This window comes from Emydura macquarii, unplaced genomic scaffold (genome assembly GCF_026122565.2).
Source record: "Emydura macquarii macquarii isolate MOO-44397 ecotype Brisbane River unplaced genomic scaffold, CSIRO-AGI_Emac_v2 contig_1483, whole genome shotgun sequence".
NCBI classification, from domain to species: Eukaryota; Metazoa; Chordata; order Testudines; family Chelidae; genus Emydura; species Emydura macquarii.
Window position 1 is genome coordinate 15,191,252 of NW_027131620.1, and position 11,889 is coordinate 15,203,140.

Genomic DNA, 11,889 nt, shown 5'->3' on the forward strand with positions numbered 1-11,889 from the left:
GTGATAATGAGACTCTCCATGCTACAGAAGTCTGGTTTAGCAGATGCTATTAGACTTCCATGTATCTGTATGCCACAGGACTGGCCGCTTATATGTTTTATCTTGTGCACTCAGATGAGTCTGCTTCATATTAAATTTTGCTTTTCACTTAGGAGGGAAGTGGCAGGAATACTGACAGAGCCTTGCTCTCCAGTGACAAATGAAGGAGACAGGATAATTCACTCCCAAAGAGAATAAAGATCCTGTCGACACTGGCTAAAAAGATCGTTAGCCTTTTTTTTTATCACAGAAAGGTGCTGAACAGTGTGGAACATAAAAAGCCATGTGACGATGCATGTGGTAGATCCCAGATCCAAAGGACTGCGTGGTTTTCCTTAGCAAATGGTTTTCACTTGTGACATGTGCACTCCTGTTTATTAGTGGGATGACCTCAGAAGCAAATGGAGTGGTTAAAAACACAGGAAGTAAATAAATAAATGCCAGTCTCTTTAACCTTTCAGCTCCTTTCCATATCAAGATCATGTCCAAGTCTTTTTCCTGGAAGAAACAGAAAATGACACTAAAATATGTCGGTGGCTGTTACCGTGCAGCACGGATTTTATTCCTTCGGGTGCAGTGTTTTCTGTCACAACTCTAGTTTTCTTGATGATTCACAGCTCAAAACAGTTTCTCAGTTCCTTGGTTCAGGATTAAGATAATCTGATTCTCTTTTTCTAGGCTGGAACCCTCCCTCTGCTTGTTACAGCATTCATTTTTGTTGCCCCTTTTTAATCCAAGAGGCTAATCAAAGTTTGGGGCCCTAAGGATGCTACAGTTGAAAGTAGATATTGATGGAGCCTAGTATTTCCTTTGATGCAGTCTTGTCTATTTACCAGGAATGTATGAAGTCCTGTCTCTCTAAATGCAGAAGGAACCAAGATCAAAAGGAGCACTTTCTTAGCTTACAGACACCAAGGCTCTTGAGCCAACACCAGACCCAAAAGCTCTTGCTCTAGCTTTTCCAAGGGTCATGCTGCACGAATAGGTTTCTGTGTGGCTTTCATGGTTCTCCCTCTCTCTCTCTCTGGTCTTGTTTGTTCTCAGTTTGTGTGTGTGTGATGTCTTCCCACGCCCACTCAAAACAATACTCAGCCAAGAGCTCCTGGGAGGGTTCACACACACTTTTTGTAAAATATGTTTTCTGTTCTGGTTTGCCCCTTGTTTTTTCCTCATGTGGTGAGGGAATTAATATGTGCCACCTAACAGGAGCTCTGTCCATGTCCCTGGGGATCCTCCATACAATTAAACTTCATTTTGTAGAGCATCTCTCCTGTGAACTGTAGCCCACTTGCTTTACTGAGGTACATAATATTTGATGAGTAGAGAGAGATATTAAGGGATATAGGCAAAATTGTGCAATTATCCCTGTGGGGCTCCATCCTGATTCTTCCTCAGTCATTTCACGTCTAATTGGCTCACGTGACAAACCCAAAGATGATTTTTCTAAAACTGGCAAGACAGCGAATTCCAGCCAGGATCTAAAATTTGATTCTCCTGAGGTTCCTGCCATTTGGAACAGCGCTCCTGTATCCCTCTGCTCCTTGCCCATCTAGCAGTGGCCTCCTCTTGGTCACTTAACACAATCTCCACGCTGCTGCAGCAAGAGCCATCTTCTCCTATTGAACTTCTCTGCCTCCTCCCCATCCCGGATCTTCTTAGATTTCATTTTAAACCTCCCTTCGTTTCTCTCCCCCCTTGATATTTGACTCTGTTGCTGTATTATTTAACTCTGGGATCCAATTTGTGTGAAAGATCCTAGACAAAGTGATGTTGCAGTGTACTGTGTTGACTAACAGATAAATGAAACCATAAATGTCATAGTTTGGTGTTATTAGGAAATTTAAACGGAAATTGTTCTGCAAAGTGTTCACCTAAAAGGGGAAGGGGGATTATTTCCTTCCCAGGTGTTATATAATTCAATAATAAGCATCCAAATACACTCAAGACCAAGCCCTGCCCACCTCATTTGTGTGTGTTATCTGCTGACTTCAGTGGGAGTGGGAGCAGGCCCACTGACTTTGGTGGGTCTACCCGGATGAGTAAACTGAGCAGGATTTGACTCTGAGCTTATTTGTTGCTGTGGCCTGATGCATAAGGGACAAAAGTAAGGCCTGAGGCAACTTTCTAAACTCTGCACTAAAAGCAAAATTGGGTCCTACCCTGGTATAGGTGCCCAGGGCAGGGGGGCTGCGTAAAAGCACTGCACCAGGGCATTGGTGCTAACTATCCCAAGAAGGTAGGGAAGAAATAAGCTCCTCCCACTCCCGCACTGGCCACTCGGAAGAGAGAGCTCTCATTGCACTCTGCTCAGGGATGGTGCAGCAGCTGCTTGCCCCGTGCACCCTGAAGGGCTCTAGGCGGTGTTGTGTCTCACTGCTCCCTCCCCTGAGGTGGTGTGGCTCCATATCCCCACCAGAATGGGGTAGTGCTTGCAAGGCACAGTCCAGCCCTAATGCTGCTATTTCAGCTTGGTGTGGAGTTTCAAAGAGGCCTGAATCATGCAACCCTTGTTTATGCTGTGGGACTATTTGTGTGAGGAAGTGCTCCTACTCAATGGTCGTCATTAGGTCTTAAGTACCAGACTCCACCTCCCCCATTGTTCTCAATGCACCTGGATATCTATAAGATGCCTCTGTGTTACCTATTTTCTGTATTACTGCATCTGAAGAAGAGAGCTGAAGTGTCTCGAAAGCTTATGTCTGCAAATATTAAATTTGTTAGTCTTTAAAGTGCCACAGATCTCTTGTTTGTTTTTGCTGTATACAGACTAACACGGCTACCCCTCTGGAACTATTCACTAATGTGAGTAAGAGCTGCACTATCTAGCCTAAGGGTATATCTACATTACAATCACTTCACCAGCACAGCTGTAGACACTGAGAGTCTGTAGATACTTATGGGTTTTTCCGTCACTGTAGTAAATCCATCCTCTCAAGAGGTGGTAGCTAGGTCAATAAAAGAATTCTTCTGTCAGCCTAGTGGTGTTTACACCAGGGCTGAGGTCAGCTTAACTACGACGCGCAGTAGTGTGTATTTTTTATACCCTTGGGCGAGGTAGCTAATCAACCAAAGTTTTAGGCATAGACCAGGCCTCTGTCAACATCCTAAAGAAGGGGGAAAAACAGTTCTGATCATGTCACGTGCTTTTATTCATCTTACACTTATCTTAACAGTGGGGAGCATCAGGTTATAAGAATCAAACCACATGTCAACAACAAACATCTGGACCTATGGTATGTCCTTTTTATTCACCCAAAGCTTTGCCTTTGCTACATCTACTTGATACTTATATGCAAAAGAGATGTTCATGCAATACTAAGTCTGCATGGCGTTTTTTTTTTAAATTTTTATCGGGACATGGAAAGTGCGTTTGTTTTCATCCTTGCCAAACTCAAAAATATCTCAATAAAATTTCTTCAATTTTTTCCACTTTTGGGCTGAGGCCAGGCCTGGAAAGTTTTGGCCTAGAAAGAAAATTCTCCCTAAAGTTCATGAGCTTCAGAAAATAAGGGGTTCTAACTGAAACATTTGCAGCCTTCACTGTAACTCAGATCTGATCTGTTTCCTTACATCTTCAGGCTAATACTTACCAGTCTCCTTTGTGCTCTGAACTAAGGCCCAGATCCTCAAAGGTATTAGGCGCCTAACTCCCATTGAGGATCTGGGCCTAAGTCATTATGCCTTTACATGCAGTACCATCTTCCACAGCAGAGCATGCAAGCCTTCTTTTAAGTGTTTAATTTACTACCAGGGGCTTCGTGTTATGACTTGTTTGGCATTTGCAGTGTGATTCAGTTGAAAGTACTTTGTAATTTCCTGAATGATATTGTCAGTTTATCAGGGGGTTTGTACTTCATCCACTTTTAACCTTTCTGCTGGAAAGTTGCAAGAGAAAAGATATATCATGCTATAGTGATATCAATCAGGCAGAAAATGTATCATTATCTGTCTCTGACTTCACCTATTGTGACTTCTTTAGTTGATTAGTATTTTGTTGGAGCTGGATGACATTCCCAGGATGTCTCTCTACTCCTACCCTTTGAAATCTTAGCTCAAATTCTGTCCTGGTATAAGTAGCTTTAACTCCTATGGGACTCTCTGGTCTGAAGTCTGTGGTTTAAGTTACACCTTGGGAGATAAATTCATCTCTCAGTTACACCAGTGTAGTCCACTGATGCCAAAGGATTTGCACTGTGGTAACTCAGAAGAGAGTTTTGCCCTGGATGTACTATTGTCAGAGAGTGAATTGTAAGTGGCAAGGTAGTGCAACTACTGACGTGGTATTTTGTGGGCCCAGCCTATCTCTGCACTTTTAGACAAAGAACCAGATCCTGATGTCAAATATATGTCGCATAGCTCAACAAAGCTGCCATGTGCTTTAAATTGAAAGGAGATCACCTCAGCCATCAGCTCACATATACATTAGGTTATATAGCTCCCCTCCCAATCAAAAAAAAATCTAAGAAAGAGGTGGGGAAGAAACGTAGCAAGGGGGCAGGTGAAGACAATGAAAAACAGAGGGTATAGAACAACTTGTTGTAATGAACTTGATGCAATGAATAAATGGATGTCAGGGCAGCAGGTGTCTGCTGCTGCTGCAGATGTATGAGATCTTCCTCCCTTGAACTCCAGAGGTCTCTCTAGAAGGAGAGTATGAGGCCCCAGTTTTGCAAATCACTTAAGCATCATCTGAACATGAGCGATTCCATCCCTTTTCAACAAAGTTCTGAGGCATATGTTTAAATTGAAAGACACTGGCATACAGGGCGCTGTGCTACTCTGGAAGGCTTCCAGCATTAGCATCATCTGAACTACTAAAGCAGACAGGAAAGAAAGAGGCAGAAGAGAGGGGTGGCAAGAAGAGAAAGATGGATGCTGTATGTTTTATTTATCTACTAAAACAATGTTTGTCTGATTTCTAACTCTGTACTCTATCAGCGAGAATTGGTTTCTCTGGCTCCATTTAAAGCAACCGCAAAGAGTTTAGAAGTAGCTGTATAATTATAGATGCAACATCTTCATTACTTTTTCATCTATATTGGTCATGCTGACATCAAGGCAAGGGGGTTTCTAGTAAAATGAATCGACCAGCTGAAAATAACAAGAGACACATGCATCTAGAAGGGAGCTATTTACAAACAAAAATAACCACAACTGCTACTGCTACAAGTAAATATTGCTCCATTTACTTAAAAGTGAAAACATGCAAGAGTGATTTTTTGCTTAGTTGTTTTACAGACCTGGGCAAAAATATTTCACAACAGTTTTTGCAAAATTTCCTGCAATTTTGTTATGCTTCTTTTGTTCCTCCAAAAACTTAATGAAATTTCACAAGAAATGTTAATTTGGCAGCAAAAACTTATGAAATGGTGAATTTTTTAATGTTTCCCAAGGAAAAAAAATTTTATTTGGAAAAGGACCCCTTTTAGTGTGAGCATTTCATGACAATAGGACCAATTTCAAATCTGCAATGAGATACAAAAATCCTCCTGTTTCAAGTATCTTGAATATTGTTGCAAATTATTTCCCCAGCTTTCATTATTATGCTTCAGACAGTAATGGCCTGACCTGATGTAATTCAAATCAAAGGGGGTTTTCACTATTGACAGAAGCAGGGTCAAGTCCAACATATGGTATCACATAATACTACATAAATTACGGGAAGGATAAATTCTGTGGTTTCTTTTATATGAAAATGCTTTTTTCACTAAACAGGTTTAAAAAATACAAGATAGTGAACTGAGCAAGGCCCTTTGATTAATAAAACCAAAAATCTTCTGTGAGTTCAAGAGCCCAAGGAGAGCTCTTAATCACACAATCAAAACTATTATGTCAGGAAAGAGCCTCATAAAAATCTAATCATGCCCTTTTTGGAATGTGATGAGTTTTACATAGGAAGCTGTTAATCAGGGAAGAGCAAAAGGAGGGTAACATACAACAAACAGGCTGACTCTGGTGAAAGAAGGACAAGATATGGCAGAGAAGTATATATAATGAGATACAAAGCTAAGGAACAGATTTTTAGGAACTAGACTCTAGAAACTAATTTTCTTTACCACGCCTGCATCTGCACTTCCCCCTGTTCAAGTCTCTCTTTCCCGTCCTTATTCCTGTTCTGTTCCAGTCCCTGCCCCAGCCTGCTTCCAGTCACTACTCCTGCTCTGCTCCAGGGTCTGTTCCCTCTGGCTTTTGACCTCTGGCTTTGATCCCCAGATCTGCTTCTGGCTTACAACACAGGTTGACGCTCCGGCTCTGGCATTCAGCTTTTGTTCCTCCGGTACTGACTCTCCACTCGTTCCTGGACTCTGCCTATGCTGGACCCAGCTCTAACTAGTAGGCAGAACTCTCATTTCAACCAATAGGCCTGACTGCCCACAGCCCAGTCATCTACACCCACATGAAGATGTACTGTCTGGGTGCATCAGTCCTTTGCTAAACCAGCCTGTAATGTAGCATTTTACATAATGTCCTGTACAGCTAAGAGAAACATTGAACTGCTTCTTACCTCAAACCCTGAAGGGCTGAAACCCCTATGACATAAGGTTGTGTCTACACTAAGACTTTTCCCCTAGTGCACTGGTGGTAGCACCAGCTGGAGTGCTAGTATAGCTTGGGCTGTAAGTGGATGTGAGTGGTTTAACCACCACGTCATTATCATGCTCAGAAAAAGTCTGGACAACAGGATGGTTAAAATGCCAGTAGCTGCTTGGAACCCTGTCTACATAAGTACTACTACCAATCGAGCTGAACTGGAGGTGGCAACGATGGGAAACTTTTGGCAACAGATCCTCATTGAGCGGGATATGTCAGTTAAAGGAGGACACTGAGGGTCAGTACTTCTGAATTCTATTCCTGGCTTTGCCATTGCTTTACTGTGTGGCCTTGGGCAAGTCACTTCAACTTTCTGTACCTCAGTTCTCCCATCTTTAAAATGGGCATGATAATGCTTATCTCCCTTGCAGAAGTGTTGTGGGTCTAAGTTAATTAAATGCTTCATGATCCTCATATGGAAGGTGCACGCTATTTTTTTTCCTAGACTGAGAGATTTTTTACCCAGTCCTACCTAGCAAGTCTGTTTCTTTGCTCTCTATATTTGTTCAAATTCATTTTGCAGTCAACTTGAAGACTTTCTTTTTAAAGAATTTTTATGCTGATGCTGAAAAAGGAAATACAAATGCCCTGCTGTCAGCTATGGTTCCTGGAAAGTGAGACCTCAAGTGAGAACTCGAGAAATGATTTCTGCAGAGCTCATTGAAAACTAACACAATTTATCTTGCTTGCAGAGAATTCATTTGTAGGAAACAAAAGGCCTGATTCTGAGCTGCCTTCCTGGGAAATAAATCAGGAGTGACTCCCCTGAGTCAATGAATTCGAGTGAATTACACAGGTGTAAAAGTAAGAAGATTCATGTCCTTATGTGGGCCAAATTCTGATCTCTGTTATACTGATGGAAATCTGAAAATAACGCCATTATCTTCAGTGGAATTACTTTGGATTTACATCAATGTAATTAAGATCAGAAACTGGTCATCTTTGACTCAGTGAATTTGCCCGCTCTCCTTACCAGCAAGCCTTTTATTAGAGCTCTTATGCCCTGAAAATCTGAAAATATAATGAACTGTTAGGAACAAAGTCTTATTTTTAAGTAAGTAAAGAAAAAGTATATTAGGCTGAATTCTTTTCTCACGTATACCGGTGTAAATCCACTATCTTCCAAGGAGTTATTCTGGATTAGACTATGTTTCATTACTGAGCAGAATTTGGTCCTGTATTTGAGAAACCCGTTTTCACTTCCTATTTCTTTTAAGTGGTGTGCACTGTATTGAGGTACATGTTATACAAAAGTGCAATTTTGCCTGCTCCATTAGATCAGTAGCACTGTTATCATATTTAAAATTGCACAAGGGCTTTAGTTACCAACTCTGGTTTTAACGTCAGCTGTTTCAGATCTCACCAGGAAGAAACTTTGTACACAAATTGTCCATCAGCTGAGGTTTTTGTTAAGGATCAGCGTAGATTGTGCTTGCTTCTTAAAATGTGTAGTGCCTCCCTGTGCCATGCCCCAAAATAAAAAAATACATATTTTTACAAGTTATATATTTTCAGAAACTTTTCTGATCAATTCAATCTAAACAAAAAAAAATTTAATTTTTAAAAGTATTTGATATTTAAGCAATATGTGCCATATTGTCAGATGCCAACAGGAAAGAAGATTGAAAATAACCAAAATATTTAAGTAAAGAAAAAAAATCACAAGATCAGACCAACAAGAACTATTACAATGCGTTTTATGGAAGTGAAAGAACTTCAGTGGAATTCAGCGTAAAACAAAATGATGGCAACCCAAATTGGCCTGGGGTAAAAAGGAAAACAAATAAATAAAGGAAGGAAATGAAAGACAAAAAAAAAAAAAAAAAAAAATTGAGATTACAGTAATGGTATGGTGATGCTATAAACTCAAAAGAGCAAGTTAATTTAGTTTGAAGATCCCACTCTGCCTAGCTAGTGAAGCATCTAGGACTCCTTATCTTTGAAATCTTTATATGTTACAACTGTTGCCATAGCTAAACCCAGCAGAAATGTTTAAAGGGGGTGTTGGTGCCCAAATTATGACTTTTTTTATTGAGCTGGGATATACTACTTATACAATATTATTTGAACAGAATGCTATTGTAACATGAGTCAGAATTTATAAACATTTACAACATTTCACTAGACAAAAGCCTGTGGCTGGATTCTGATCTCACTTTTCGTGGTTTTATACTAGGTGTAAGTCCATTAACTTCAGTGGGTTTAACTTTTGATCTATATCACTGTGAGGGTCAGATTCTAGCCCCCTATCTATTTTATTTCATCACCAGAGTGAAGCCTCATCTGGCTACAACCATCAAATATGGTTTCTAACAGCAGACAATATCAGCACAGTACTTATAGTCTCTATGAGTCAATTGGGGCTGCCGAAGATTGCTAAGGAAGTAATTGCTCATCAGGGACCTGGCACTGTTGAACATCATCTGTGGAGTGGTCCGCACTGGATGATATGGACCCTTGAAGATCTGCCAATGGGTAGCAGCTGAACATGCTGGTACAATGTGTAAAAACTGTGCACCTCAATTCAAGAATGAGTTGCATTGTCACATAGGCTGGCTTTTAGCAAAGGTATATTAAAGTCAACAGTGTCTAGATGAAGACTTTCTGTGGCCCATATTCACAATGAGAATCTGCAAAGCCATCTTACATAGTAAAATACAGGTAGCCACTATTTAGCTGCTTTTCTGACACAGCCACCAAAACCAACCAAACAAAAAAAAAACCCCACCGTCATCATGACACAAGGGAGAAACTCCCTTCCTCCCACCCGCCTTGCAAAGGAAAGCACAGTTCTATTGTTCCTACTCTCACACTGTCTCCTACACTTTCTATACTTGTCTGGATACTTTTGACCACGGAGAGATTCAATAAACTGTAAAACTGTGGTGCAGTAAATTCCACTGAAAAGCTGTATAAACATTTTCATAAATCAAGGCATGTGAGGCTGGTGTTTATTTGGCACCACAAAAACGAAATAAATGTATGGGATCACTTCATATAAATCACATATGCAATGTGTGAATGGATTATGGGTCATGACAGATAGGTAATGTAGTGAACATCTGCCCTCATCACCAAACCACCACCAAACTAAACCCAAGTGGCAAGTTTGCTCAGCCAGGAATAGGGGCCTGATCCAAAGTCCATTGAAGTCAATGGGAAGAATCCATTGACTTTAATGGACTTTAGACTGCTCCCTAGAATAGCAGGCAATACTACAGAATAGTGTGTTTTTGGGAAGACCTTCAAGGAATCACTCTGAACAGATATTCTCCCAAAACGGGATAATCCGGGGCTGTTAAACAGAGAGAAAGAGACAGAGAGAGGCAGGTAGGCAGCTTATGGGCTCTGGTTGTCTCTTGAGGTATCTACTTCCTTCATCAGTCTAAAGGATGAGTCCACTACGCATAAACATAACAAGTTCCCCAGATACCACCTAATGCTTATTCTTCAGCATGTAGACTCCAGTCCGAACCAATCCAAATCCATTGACTTCTGTGTGAGGCTTCCCATTGATTTCAGTGTGCACTGGATGAGACCCTTACTGCCTGACATTCTACAACAGTAGAACTTTACCCTGGTGGTGGACTAGGGCCAATAAGGATGTAGACATGCAACTGATTATTACTATTATTTATCATTCATACTATGGTAGCACTTAGGGGCCCTTAATCCCATTGTGTCATTGTGGTAAGCACTGTACAAATGTATAACAAAAAGACAGCTCCAAACAGTTTACAATCTAATGCAATTAATTGCATCTTTATGAAAGACAGTGAATTTCATGGCATGTAATACTTCAACCCAGTGATAATCCTTGATGTGGATGTTTTGCAAAGTGGCCAGTTGCGTTTTCTTTCAGGTTGTTTTAAATTAAATTGCAATTGTGTGAAACTACAAAATTTTCATCTTTGAAATAAACAAAAGGGAAAACAAACAGTAAACAGGCCAGAAATAACTGAATTTTTAGTTGAGACACCATCCTGGTAACACACAGTGTCCCTTTAAAGATGAAAATCCTTGCTGATAAACTACAAATTTTCTCTTTTAAAATGAAAATCCATGCTGGCAAAGTATAACATTTCCAGTCTAAAGCATCTAAGGTAAATGCATTGTTTTAAGAGCAAAGGAAGACACTCTTTATAAAGGAATGTTAATTTTCTAGGAGAAAATAGGAATTAAAAACACTTTGACCCAACCAAAATTAATGTTCTGTACAAAGATTAATTAAAGTCTTTTTTAAAAAGTGTAAAAAATAGAAAAATGCAATATTTTGAAGATGTTAAAACTTTTTATTTAGCCAAAGAAAGTTCTCAAAAAGACATTTTACTTTTTCTTTTCATGTCCCAATTCAGTAAAGGACTTAAGCATGTTATTTAGTTTTAAGTACCTGTGGAAGACAATGGGACTACTCATATATATGAAGTTAAGCATATGCTTAAGTGCTTTGCTGAGCAACAATGGGATTACTTTGCTCAATCTGGGCCTCAATCAGTGTCTCTTCCACATCTGGGGTGATTTACTAGAAGCCCTTTTATCTGTTCTCTTCTGGGTATACATAGCTTCTTGCGGTGCTGCTACTCAAATGAGCAGTTAGGGTGGACAGCCCACATCCATAAACAAACACTGAGATTGCCAGTCAATAAAAAGCCCTGGATCTTTAGCTCCAAAATCACCAACCTATGGTACTTGCATTAAAGGACTAACTCTAGCCTCCTCTACTTTAAATACGTCAATTGATTGTTATGTTCCTCAGCTGCACCTTGCAAAAGTATGTCCATTGACTGATAGGGAAGCCTGGATGAAGTTGAAGTACCTGATAACTTATAGAGGTAATTGATGGAGGAACAATAGACAGAACACGCTGACACAGTCAGTTCAATGAACTCTCACAGTTGTCATCAGCTGGGTACCAGTGGTAGCAGCAGAGTACACTCCTTCATGACATAGATGTAAAAACACCTGACCTGAGCCATGTCTATTCTAGCACTTTCACTATTGCCATCACTGGTGCAGCTTCATCAGTGGTGAAAAATGAGCATCAAATTTGTTAGCATAGACAGGGGCAGTCAGTGGCAGAACCTGGAGCACAATCTGGGCCTTCTGAATCCCAATTTCTTGCTCTAACTACTAGATCATATTCCTTCCCTGTGAACCAGTCAGTCCCTACAGTGCAGCAAACCACATGAAATGTAACTCTCTCCCAAAATTTTAACATGAATGTCTTATAAGAAATCCTGTAGGAGTGACTAAAAATTC